The 13,312-nt window shown below is 35.0% G+C and overlaps 1 protein-coding gene across 2 annotated transcripts in view; it reads left to right on the top strand.

Moving 5' to 3' along the window:
- The window catches only part of LOC107688821 (transcription factor Maf-like), an 80,252-nt gene that overhangs the window by 58,341 nt on the left and 8,599 nt on the right, over positions 1-13,312 (top strand). The window contains exon 3 of one of the 2 annotated variants that reach the window (XR_001634272.1): positions 7,553-7,612. The exons of the other annotated variant lie outside the window; for it this stretch is intronic. The gene's annotated coding sequence lies outside the window, so the exon portion shown is untranslated. The remainder of the gene's footprint in view (positions 1-7,552; positions 7,613-13,312) is intronic. 2 annotated transcript variants of the gene reach the window in all.

Genomic DNA, 13,312 nt, shown 5'->3' with positions numbered 1-13,312 from the left:
TATAGCTTGACAGATAAAGCATAAGACATAATATATATATTATATATATATTATGTCTTATGCTTTATATTCCAAGACTTTTGACTAGCTTTTGTGCAAGAAACAGACTTTTCAAGAAATTTCATTGTTATTCACAGTCAAATCTAAGATACAGACAAGAATACAGTGTGGTCTTAAGGTCTTAAGTTGCATACAGTATTTGGACAAATATCTATTTTGAAAAAGTAACTTTAGAGTACTTATTAAATAAATAACATACTTTAAAAGAATAGACTTAAGTGTGAACTGGATGTAATATTTTCAGACAGGCATATTAATTGCAATTAAATGAAAATGCATTATAGTTTAAATTTAGATGCAACTAATTGCATCTATTTAGAAATTTAGAACTTTAGGGTGCTTTTGACCTAGTTAAGTAGGGCTTATGCACATCTTTTTATGTCATTTCATAATTACTTCTATTGTCTTTCGTAAGTGTAGTGTCGAATGTACAGGCAAGCATTTATGTAAACTGAAATATACTTTAATGTCATTGCTATTGGAACTTGTCATGTATTTAAACGTAATTGTAATTACATATTTGTAATGATGAAGTTGGAATTTAGTACATTTAAAATATATTAACTTTAAATGTAAAGTATTTTACATGTGCTTTTTTCTGTAAAACACAAAATGAGAGGTTTAGCAGAATGTTCACGCTGCTCTTTCCAATACAATGAAAGTCAGTGGGGACTGGGGTTGTCAAGATCCTAAAATATTCAAATAACTCCATAAACGTAGTCTTATGTTCTATATTCCAAGACTTTTGACTGGCTTACGTATGAGAGAAACACAGAAATGTAATAGTTATTCTCAAAAAATCCCTCTGCCACAGCTCTTTCATGTCACTTCCACATATTCAAATTTGTCACACCACGATCGACTGCGAGACACGCAAAAACCTTCTGAAATGACTCACTCAAGGGCTCAGTGGTAATTATTCGTGGATCGACTGTTAAAGGGTTACTCGCTCAGATCTTCAACCACTAGGCCACATCAACATACAAACAAATCATCATCTCCACAATTTGCAGCTCATTCACTGTCATGATTGATGTCAACTTTACATCAGCTGTGACCAGACTCGTTCCCTGATCTCTGTGATCCATCGCACGTTGTGATTAGTCACATGAGACAGGAAGTAATGGCCACATCGTGATTTGAGGACTAGCACTGACTGATGGCTGTTCATTAATACAAGTGTTGCGATCCTATCAGATCCATCTGTCATTCACACAGAGATTGGGCTGATCTGGTGTCTCTGACGTCACAATGACAGTTATGAGCCATTTAAAAAAATGATTCTAGATTTACATAAAGGTTTATAAGTTGCATGCAGTATTTAGGACTAATAGCCCTTGTGAAAAAAGAAGTAACTTCAGAGTACTTACTACATAAATAACATGCTTTATAAGAATAATCTTAAATGTCAGCTGAATGTAATGTTTTCAGACACTGCAGATTAATTTTAAGTACAGTTTTAAAAAGTGCACTTTGTGATAAAGTATGTTAAGAAACATAGTCTAAGCACACTTAAGTGACCTTTTATTAATGTTATATATATCTGCAATATTTTTTATTTAAATAGCAACTTCAATATAATTCTTATAAGTCATAAAGGAAAATAAATATAAATGTAAGGAACATAACATAATGCAACAATGTAATACAACACAAGATACAGCAGCACAACACAATGTAACAAAGATGTTACAATAAAGCGTAATGCAACAATGTAGAACAAATACAATGTAAGGGTAAGTACATGTAACAAGGACACCTTAAAATAAAGTGTTACCCAATGTAACATTACACAAGAAATCATGGAACAGTCTAACGCAATATACAGAACAACATGATGTAACAAAGCGACAATGTAGCGACGTAACAACAGATACATTGGAGCGTAGCACAACGTAACAACGCAACATAAAATAACGCAACACAATGTGCAATTTAACATGATGTTACAGCGTCAATGTGGCGACGTAACAGAACGAATGCACTGGAACGTTACAGCATAAAATAACACAACATGCAATTACTATGATGTAATAAAGCGATTTAAGTAATGTAACATAATGTGGCATAACACAAAATAACGTAACAATGTAAAGTGACAACATCAAGGGATGTAACATCACGTCAAGTTATATAATAACGTTAACATAAAGCGATGTAACAGCATAACATAACATGATGTAAACTGTAAAGAAAACATTCTGACAATCTAAAAAAAATTGGCTTCATGTGCCAATGTGAGTTATTTTTTATATAAAATAGAATATGTAATATATCAGATAAAAATAGTCTCATAAGGTAACAACTGCACAGCTACGGCATTTTCCAAAATCATATCATATAAAGTAATTTACATTTACATTACAAAACAAAGTATAATGTGAAGTAAGGTAACGTCATGTAAAGTCACCTTATGTTACACTACATCATGTTACATATGGTAACATGATGTAACAACATTTATCAGCTTAATGTAATGTAACACACTTAACGTTTGAACACGCACCCTATCCAACCCAGACCACAGAAAGAACTAGAGCCAGCTAACAGAAATGGAAATAAAAGACTGGTTAAAAAGAATGTGCAACAATTATAATGCAGAAAAGATGGAATAGATTGTGTCTTATTGTTTCCATCAAGTGCTTATCAGTGTGAACATGTCAGTCTCTGGGAAATGATGAGATTCCATTATGACAAGTGATGCTCACATTTCTATAGGCGGCATAAATCATAAAGTTAGTCACTGTCATTGGGACTTTCCTCATTATTTAAATGATTTAACAATGATTTAACTACTGAACACATAAACTGATGAGATTTTTTAGTTTTGTGTAATTTTAGTTTGTATAGTTTTCATGTGCCAACAAAATAGACACTGCTATTACCAAGTGTGTGTGTGTGTGTGTGTGTGCGTGTGTTTCTGTGTGTGGGTGTGTGTGTGTGTGCATGTTTATGTGGTTTATGAGGACACAAATTTGTATAATGACATGGGTATGACATAGGTATTACAACGAGAAGGTGATTTATGAGGACATTTTGTGTGCGTGTGCGTGTGTGTGTGTGTGTGTGTGTGCATGTGTGTGTGTGCATGTGTGTGTGTGCATGTGTGTGTGTGCATGTGTGTGTGTGCATGTGTGTGTGTGCATGTGTGTGTGTGCATGTGTGTGTGTGCATGTGTGTGTGTGCATGTGTGTGTGTGCATGTGTGTGTGTGCATGTGTGTGTGTGCATGTGTGTGTGTGCATGTGTGTGTGTGTGTGTGTGATGAATGTAGGCCCTTCTGGCCGTGGTATCACAGTACAGTATGCCATCTAACGAGGTGATGATGTCATACATTTGTCTTTTTGAGGCGTGATGAGTGTGTGATGTCACTGTAATCAGTTAATCCAGCCACACATGATCACATTATCCACGGTAGTGGACGCGGCTCTCTGTCTCTCTGCAGGAGGATGTGCGGGAGCGACGGCCACTGGCGTTAATGGCTTTTTAAATGTCACCGAATGTCATGGAATGATAAAACGGGAATCGGTTATCCCAGGTCGAAGTGATCATCTCCCCCGCTCTCTTTCATTCACTCGTGTTTCCTGTTCCTGTCTCACTCTCGCTCTCTCCGTCGGTCTCGCTGAAGGACTCCAGCACGCGCCGGCTATGGTGCAACTTTCACCGACGCTGATGTCAGCATGATTTATACAGCAAACACACACACACAACAATAGAGGAGAGTGTGTGTGGCTGTTCTTACACCAGTCGTGTGTGATAGTGATTTATTGTTTGTTTTTGCTCGTGTGTGTCTCACTGCATGTTTCCGGACTAAGAATTTTGCTTCTTTTTCTTCACCTTTTAATTTTTTCCTCCTTTTATTTATTTGTCTTTTTTTTTTCTTTTTCCATCCACGTCTTTAACTTCTTGCATTTTCTTTCCTTTTTCCTTGCACTGCCCTGAACAACAGTAAGTAGTATATACATTTGTTGTGCTTTCTTCACCTATATATTTATTTAATTTTCTTACCACCCATCAGTCTTTTTTACTACTTTTATTTTCTTTCCTTTTCCCTTTTCTATGCACTGCCTTAAACAAATAAAGTATTCATAACCTCTTCTTTCTCAAGCATGTCTTCATGTGTCCTTCAGTAAAGAGGTTACTCATAATGCCATGATTTTGCCATCTATAATTCATAATATTATTCATAACTTCTTATATGATCATATAAGGTATACAAAGTGATGAATTCCTGCGAATGCAATTATAATCTAACACATCAAATTAGAGAGAGTAATCCTGACTGCTTATTGTTATTTTCATACTCAAATATGCCGCTTGCATGTGAGTGAATCTATTGCCACTCATATAAACACATCCCGCTGCATTGCATTAACACGCATCTTACAATCAATGCAGTAGATCATAGGTTTGATTTTTGAAATTCTGCTACCCGCTACAAAGTAATACAAAGTGTAGCTCTGCTGTCAAAGTCTGTGAATCTCCCAGTGTGATTCATCATATAGTGTATGTAGGTGTGAGCGAATCAGAACATATGGGCATAGACTGTATATACTATAGTAGAAGCAAATATGAACAGAGAATGAATATGGGACATCTGATCCCAGAGCAGCATTACAGGGACATATGATTTTAAGAATAAAGGGTGTGATAAAATTTTCATGGATGTTTTGTGAAGTTTTATCAGGTTGCTTTCCCTTGATACAGCACATGTTAATGGTTTGACTGTATCATTCTGAATATATGCTGTGTGTGTGTGTGTGTGTGTGTGTGTGTATATAATGCAGTAAGTGTTTGTGAGACTGTAGCAGGTTCTCATTCCTCGTGTAGGTGAGTCTTATTCAGCCGTCTGATCACTGACTTTATAATGAACACACACACAATCATTTTAATGGGCTCTTGTTTCATTAGAGGCACAGGGGAGGGTCAGTGTCATGGACACACTCTCGGCAATGACTGTCATTATACAGGGTCTCAAAGCTCAAGCTAATTGCTGAAGATGATTTAATTAATAAGCCAGTAGTACCTGCCAATCAGCCAATCAGATGCAGCTGTGTGACACGCTCATCAACACCTGTTAGGTTATAGAAACATCAATAAACCTGCTGTTTTATATTTTATTCTCACATTCACCAAGTACCACATATGTAAAAGAAGTATCTGACTTTCTTAATAATAATAATAATAATAACATAAAAATTTTATGTTAAACTAATTCCATATAATACTGTTTTTTGTTTGTTTGTTTGTTTTTTGGTAGTCCTATTTCAAAGTGACTCAGGCTTCACACACAGACAGTCTTGTTTGTTTTCATGCTTTCATTAATGATTTAATTGAGCGAGTGAATCATGGGTAATTGGACACCAGCAGACTCATGTTGATCAGTCAGAACATAAACAGGAAATGCAAGTGATCGGGTATCAGGTGCCAGGACGATGTCAAATCATGTATTTATATTTGTCTGCAGCAGAACTTGTGTGCTACTAAACCTGAGAGCGTCTTTGAGAACTGAATTCACATGTGTTAAAACAATATACAGTTATTAAAATCTACAGGAGTAAGTGATGACAGCATATAAAAACCACAGCTGCCGCAGTTATGAATATGACAGACTATTGACTAAAAAATGAAAGTATATGTCATGGAATGTTTTCTTTTTTTGTTCTTCTTTTATTTGTTCTATCTGTCTGTTTGTCTGTCTGTCTGTCTGTCTATCTATCTGTCTATACTAAATTATTGAATTAATTAATTAATTAATTAAAATATTTAATTATAATTAAATATTTATATAAAAGTTACTTATTTACATATTTTATATATAAAAAAATATATATATATATATATATATATATATATATATTTATATTTATATATATTTGTTTCTGTGTTCAATAAATGTAACTCGCAGTCTTACAGAAATTGTAAAATATAAAAGCCTGCGCTTAAAATATTCTGAGGCCAAAAAGTGAAGTTCTCAACCCATTTTATTAATCTCAAAGATGCAGAACACAGAACATAAAAGCAGTATTTTAAGGTAAAAGCGAGGTTACTTAAATCAAACGCCATAAATGCAAAGCCAAGCATCGGCGAGGCCTGAGATCTGAGCATATGAAACCCGTCTCTCTGCTTTCCAAAGATCCTGAACGCGGTCCAGCATTTTAAAAGTGCGGTAGCCGGCCAATATTCATTTTAGCCAGCGACTGCACATTAGCAAATTCATCTGAGAAATATATTACAGATCCAAGAGTAATGATGATGACTAATCTATAACATCATAAATCCAGCATTGTCAACCTGTCCCTCTTTCATAAGGGTGATTAAATTATTGTTGTGTCGAGGTGAAGTAATTTATTAAAAAGTGCCATTATGTTTATTTACAAGCCAAGTGCTGGTCTTATGCCAGTAATACCATTAACTGCACTGTTGAGACCCATTATGCAATAAAGTACACAATAGTAATTGTAAGATAACAAAGGCAGGGATTTTTTTTCTCTATTTTTCCAGCTGATTATTATGTTTGCAAGTGTTATTATGCTCTTTCAAAGCGCTATAAATCCCAACGCTGTGTAAATCACTGCGACTTGCTGAGCACAGGAACAGTCCCGGACATTATATGTATTGTGTTCATCTGTTTCTTCAGTGAGATTCAGAAACTCTTGTGAATCCAAACTATCAGAACCGACTTCCGTCTGCCTGTTTTCTCATTCTGCTCTTCACTGTTTGTGACTTTGTCTTTTCTTTGACCTTAGAACAAAGGTACAAAACTGTGACTGGAGTGGTATCATTTCAAAAGGTACTCATGTACACTTTATTGGCTAATAAGTACTTTTGAAGTACTAATTTTACATTTAAGATACTAATATGCTCTATTTAGGGGTAAAGAAGGTACAGAGATGTGCTTTTGTACTTTGGGAAGCACCCCAATGACAGCTTTTGTACCTATTTTTCTGAGAGTGTGGTAGTTACAGTATATGCACTTCTTGGAATATAATTCCATTCCACTCTGAATCACAGGGAACTTCAGGAAAACCCTGGATAGCGTGTGGTTGAGGAAGTACATTTGGAGTTTGGTCACCGCTGAGTTTTCTGGCGACCCGTATGTCGAACGCCAAGTAATCCCTCGCTGTTGTTGCCAAATGTCAATGCAACGCAAACAGGACAACACTAAAAATGTTGTGCGGCTTAGCAATGGCGCTCGCTCTGATCGTACTCCACTCTGTTTGATGTGATAATTAAAAACGGAAGGCAAATATTGATGCAGAGATTAGCTGGAGTCATATTTGCCCAGGGATTATGGGGAATTAGGTTATCTCATGTAGAAGATCTCTGGATCGCAATCGCTCCCGCCTACGACAAACCCACTGCTGCGTTTAATGATTTCTTTTTTTTCTTTTGTATTATAGACTTGCTTATTTCATGCTTTTATTTCCACACCCTCATTTCAAACATACATTGTTGTTGTTTTTTTTTGTTTTTTTCATTTCTATCATCAGACTCTACATGAAAATCTGTCGTCACAGATCAACGCTTTCAATTGAGCTCATAAACAAACAGTGAGTATTTACACTTTTGTTTGACATATTAGCAAACAGATGAAAACAGTCACCCTTTGCAAGGTGAGCGCTAACATGTGACGCGCGATATTACACTCTAAAAAATGCTGGGTTGTTTCAACCCAACTTTGGGTCAAATATGGACTAACCCAACCGTTGGGTTAAATTTTTACATTAAATTTTTAACCTAAAAGTTGGGTTAGTTAAATATTTAAATAAAGTTTAATAATTAAATTATTAAATTATACTTATTGTATGTAGTACTTATAGTTGTATTCTAAATAAATTACTATATATTCATATAACAATATAGTGTGTGTGTGTGTGTAATCTAATATTGTCTAAAACTATCAATTCATAGTAATTGTTATTTTATAATTGTATGTAATATTATAATATTACATACTATATATATATATCAGCCATGTTCTTTATTTAGTGATTTTGTAATTATTTCATATTTAATTATTAGTAATTACTTAATATTTAATATTATGTATTAATTCATATTTCAATTTTATTTATATAGTGCTTTTTAAAATACATACCACTTCAAAGTAACATTACAGTAGAAAACACAAAAAAGCAAAAATAAATATATTTAAATTGTAAACATAAGCTTGTATTACAGCCTTTTTCAAATCTTGTATTACACAAACTGTACACTCTAAAAAATGCTGGGTTAAATACAACCCAGTGCTGGGTAAAATAGGGACAAACCCAGCGACTGGGTTGTTTTGACCCAGCGGTTGGGTTACTACTCAGAAGGTTGGGTTAAACATTTAACCCAAACGCTGGGTTAAAACAACCCAATTGCTGGGTTTGTCCCTATTTTACCCAGCACTGGGTTGTATTTAACCCAGCATTTTTTAGAGTGTATTATGTAAATAACAATATAATTTGTATTACTTTGTAAATATAAACTTGTATTGCACAAATTGTATTATACATCCATGTTCTCCATGTATTTAGTAATAATTATTTATTTAATAAATAATATTAAATATTATCAATGAATAAGTGATCATTAGTGTTATTAGGTAGGTAATATACTGGTGTCTCACTCTGAACACAGTCACTTAGCGTTCTCCCGCAGCTATCAGCCGCTGTTGTTAAAGCACAAGCGGGATGTTTGTTAGCGGGATCTCGACGGATCTGGCAGCTGTTTCAGAGACTGATCAGATGCTTGAGCAACACGCAGGTTCCCGCGGGCCGCTGTGTCGAGATGCGAGGGTCCCTCCGAGGGATTAGGACCCTTAAACACCACGTTCACTCAGACTGAGAGAGAGAGAGCGAGAGCTGCGAGGGGAAATGCAGCTGGGAGACACCATTTGGAGGAACTGGGCAGCATTTGAATAAATCGAGTCATTAGGTAGCCGTTTGTGTGAGTGCCGTCATCACCTGACAATCCCGCCGCGCGCACTCACTCGCGTTTCTTCACTCGTCTCCCGTACGAAGTCGAGCAGATTGCCTCGTTTGCATTCGCCGGCGTAGCAGACGCTCGGAGAGACCCCCACCTCCTCTCCGTCCGTCCCTCCCGCAGCTCGGCAGCGCCTCGCAAACCTGTTTCCCTCCGCACTCGCCTTCTGGAGAGACAGATTCATCTCGCTGCGCCTGTTCCTCCGTCTTTCATTTTTCAGTTTTTATTTATCCCATATGGCTCAGAAATTCATCAACATATGGATCCTATTGTCTGTTGCCCATGCGACCCTACTGTTATAGACAATAGCTGATGAGTTTGTTTGAACCTCGCGAGATCCGTCATGGCTGTTGCGGTCGCTTTGCTGAGAGGATCGGGTTTTTTGCGAAGACGCAAGAAACCGGCGTTTCTCGCTGTATGTTTGGAACACAATTCGCAAAACGCTGATGTCCACTGTTTGCAACTACATTAATATACTTACTGTAGTGCGCAGTCAACAAAATGATCATACGGCTTATTAATGCAATGTGTTTTGGATGAATTATATATCAAAAGCATAAGGAAGGCGGTGGTGTTGAGGCGGGATTGGAGATGACCGGCACGCCGAGGATGGAGAGTCCAGATCTGTGGTGTAGGTGGATGCATCATTCATGGACTTCGTTAAGTATGTAGTGAATACTTAACGAAGTGTAGCCTACATGAAATCAGAGTCAACCCTGTTTACGTTCCCGCTCTTATTGTTCAGGATTCATCCGTGCGTGTGTTGTTCAGATGAAAATAAAGTTAGTTTTCGTTATATAACTTGGGATGTCAGACTCTAAAACCTTTCTTGTTGGCTGACGTCACCCTCCTCCCTCAAACCACCTGTCATATAGAGACGTCCAATCAAATCCCAGAGGATTCAATCAAGTCCCATGACTCTGAAATACAGCAGATTATGGAAGTCAAATGAGCTGCGAGTGGCGTTTCAGACTGACTTCAATAGCAAGCAAACAAATGCAATTTACTGATTGATTGATTGATTGATTGATTGATTGATTGATTGACAAATTTATTGCTGTTTTGTTCAATACAAATTACAATATACTTACAGTTAGATTGGATGATATTTTAAACTATTGGAGTATACAGTATATAGTATATTACAATATATTTAGAATTTTAGTTTATTATAATTAAATTCATATAAATAATTCATATGATAAATTATGCATTCATATTATACATTTACATTTTTATAAATATTAATAAATAAATAATTTTATAAATATTACAATATAATATGCTATATGTTATAAGAATGTAATATAATGTAATATACTAGTATTTAGTATGTAGTATGGTTGTATTCCATTCCAAACACAGCCATGTTCTCTATTTAGTAATTATTATTGTTAAATATTAATATTACTGATTATTAATTAATATATCAAGCCAAGTTTATTTGTATAATGATTACATCAGGTTATGGAAGTAAAATGGGTTGCGAGTGACATTTCAGGTTGACTTTAACAGCAAAATTATTGCAATTTTTTTTGATTGAGCCACGGTTTATTATACATATATAAAATTATAATTACAATATAACTTGTAATTATTTAGTAATTAAGTTAGATATTAATATTAATTAATATATCAAGTTTATAAAGCCATTAAATCAAGTAAAATGGGTTTTGAGCGACATTTCACGTTGACTGCAAGAGCATGCAAACAAATCCAAACAAAATGCACAATATTCATTTTACATCAAATTTATCATAAAAATCTAATTTGTCGCAATTCCATCCTGTTTAGCTCTTCATTTTATATAATACGTTGCTTTAACTGTACTTTACAGTACTTTATATATATATATGTATGTGTGTGTATGTGTATGTGTGTGTGTGTGTGTGTGTGTGTGTGCGCATAATATTGTTATTAATATAATATCATATAAGACTTTGTGCCTAATAACAGCTCTCTGCGCACAGCCTCTTGTGGATTTTTGCTTTAACATATACCGCAAGCAGCCACAATATATGATTTCTCATGATTTGTTTCTCATAGACATATCCAAGAGATGTAGTTCTAATAAAAATGAGGATAAATGATTCGCAGTCACAGGCGATTTGAGTTTCAGGTGCTAATCTACAGCATGGAGTGATTGCAGAAACGCGTCCTGTCGAAGCTGCTTTTGTGTTCTATTAGACACTGTAAACCGCTGCTGTCGCTGAAGCTAATTCTTTAGTTTGGTTCTTGTTAAGTCCTGTTTGGGTTGTTTTTTAGTTAAGGGCTCCCGCTCAGGGGCTTTAGCACTTCAAAGGCAGGTTTTCTGAGCATAGTGTTCGCCTCAGGACCAAACGCAGACAAGCAGAGTGTTTAATGGCTCAGACGTATTCACAGACATCAATAAATAATACAGAGATGGACCAACACAGCCTCCTCGACTGCAGTTTAATAACAGATTAAGATGCGATGAGCAGAGAGACTTGAGCCGGTGAGAGAATCTTGCATTAAACTACATCGTCTGATGCACTACATCCATCTAGTTTGATCAAGCTAACAAAGGGTTACTTCATCTAAAAATGTAAATTCATCTAAAAATATAAATTCTCTCATTATTTTCACACCCGTGTGTTGTTTCATACCTTTGTGACTTACTTTCTGCTGTGGAACACAAAAGGAGATGTTTAGCAGAATGTTCAAGCTGCTCTTTTCCACACAGTGAAAGTCAATGGGGACTCGAGCTGACAACAAATTACATAAAACTATCATAAAAGTGATCCATGTGACTCGTGGGCAGTATTTCAGGTCTTCTAAAGTAATTCGATAGCTTTATGTGAAGAAACTGAAGGAAATTTAAATCATTATTCACAGAAAATCTGTTTCTGAATATTCATTGCGTTTGACTTGTGTTCAACATAAAAACCAATGCTGTTTTGTATCAAGTATTTATTTATTTATGTTTCTTTCTCATACAAAGATGTTTGAAATATAATACTTATAAGTCATATGACACTACCAGTCCTCATTCGCATTCACTGTATGAAAAAGAATAGCTTAGATATTTTGCCAAATTATTTATTTTTTGGTCTAAAGGAAAATTATATAGGTTTGGAACAACATGAAGGTTAATGAGTAAATGATAACAGAATTTTTAATTAATTCATTTATTCATTAATTAATTCATTCATTCAGACACTTCCTCCATAAGACAACAGACTTTTAATAGAAAATTTGGTAGCAACAGTTTAATTAAAAAATGTAAATGCTACTCTGTACATATTAAACGGATACAAAACAAAGCAGTAATTCACCTAAAATAAAAATCTATCTCTGCTTGCTCACTTGCATGTGAATGATTCCTTTAAATGGCTGCATCTCTATGCACTGGTGACAAATCTATTTATGTAATACTTTTGATCAATATTGATTGGACCACTTATAAAGGGAGAAAAATGAGCTTGAAGACAGAACATGACGGCTGGAGGGGCTCCGAACTCGAGATCTAATGAGGGGGACGGTGACAGAGATAGAAAGTCTAAAAAATATAAATAAATAAACACCATTTCCACTGCCAATTTAAAGAGGTCATATTCTACACTTTTATAGCATTTTATTATTTCCCTAAAGTCCACTTCTAAAGTTATTCAAGGTTTCTTGTCTTAATTTAGTTTTTTTTTTTTCACAACGATGTTCTGCCCTCTTTCTGACCCTTACAATTAAACGGGCTGTTATTGCAACTGTTTCTTCTCAGTGTGCTGCTTCATATCATCATATCATCATATCATCACTAGTTCAGTAAGTTCATCCTGCCGCCGAACCGTGCTTCTCTACCTGTTCAACTGCTAGGCCACCCACTGGCCAACTTTTCCAGTTCTTCATGATTTACTGGATATAAATGTTTTATGCACAATTTCTACCCAGTGAAATATTTTAAAGCTTGGCAAATGTATGTTCATAAATGTATAAAACTGCCCATGGAGTTGTAAGATTTTATTATTTTACAGGACTTTCCCAGGTCTAGAAATTAGACTTAATTGATCACCTTTTATATATTCAGGTGTTCTAAGACTATGGTTCTTCAAAGAAAATGTGAATTAAAATAAGTATCTCTTTTTTGTGGTTTTAGCTTATGTAATGCTTGTTCAGTCTTATTTTAAATCATGTTAAGTCATCTTAATAGTTTATTATTATTATTACTATATTTGTTTGCCATTTTTAATTGTATTTTTATTCATTAAGATTACTGTTGTAGGTAAAATAAATAATTACATACGTAAAAAAGTAAAAAAAAAAAA

The sequence above is a fragment of the Sinocyclocheilus anshuiensis genome, unplaced genomic scaffold (genome assembly GCF_001515605.1).
Source record: "Sinocyclocheilus anshuiensis isolate Anshui unplaced genomic scaffold, SAMN03320099.WGS_v1.1 scaffold669, whole genome shotgun sequence".
In the NCBI taxonomy this organism is placed as follows: Eukaryota; Metazoa; Chordata; class Actinopteri; order Cypriniformes; family Cyprinidae; genus Sinocyclocheilus; species Sinocyclocheilus anshuiensis.
This window is presented reverse-complemented; position numbering and strand designations above follow the sequence as displayed.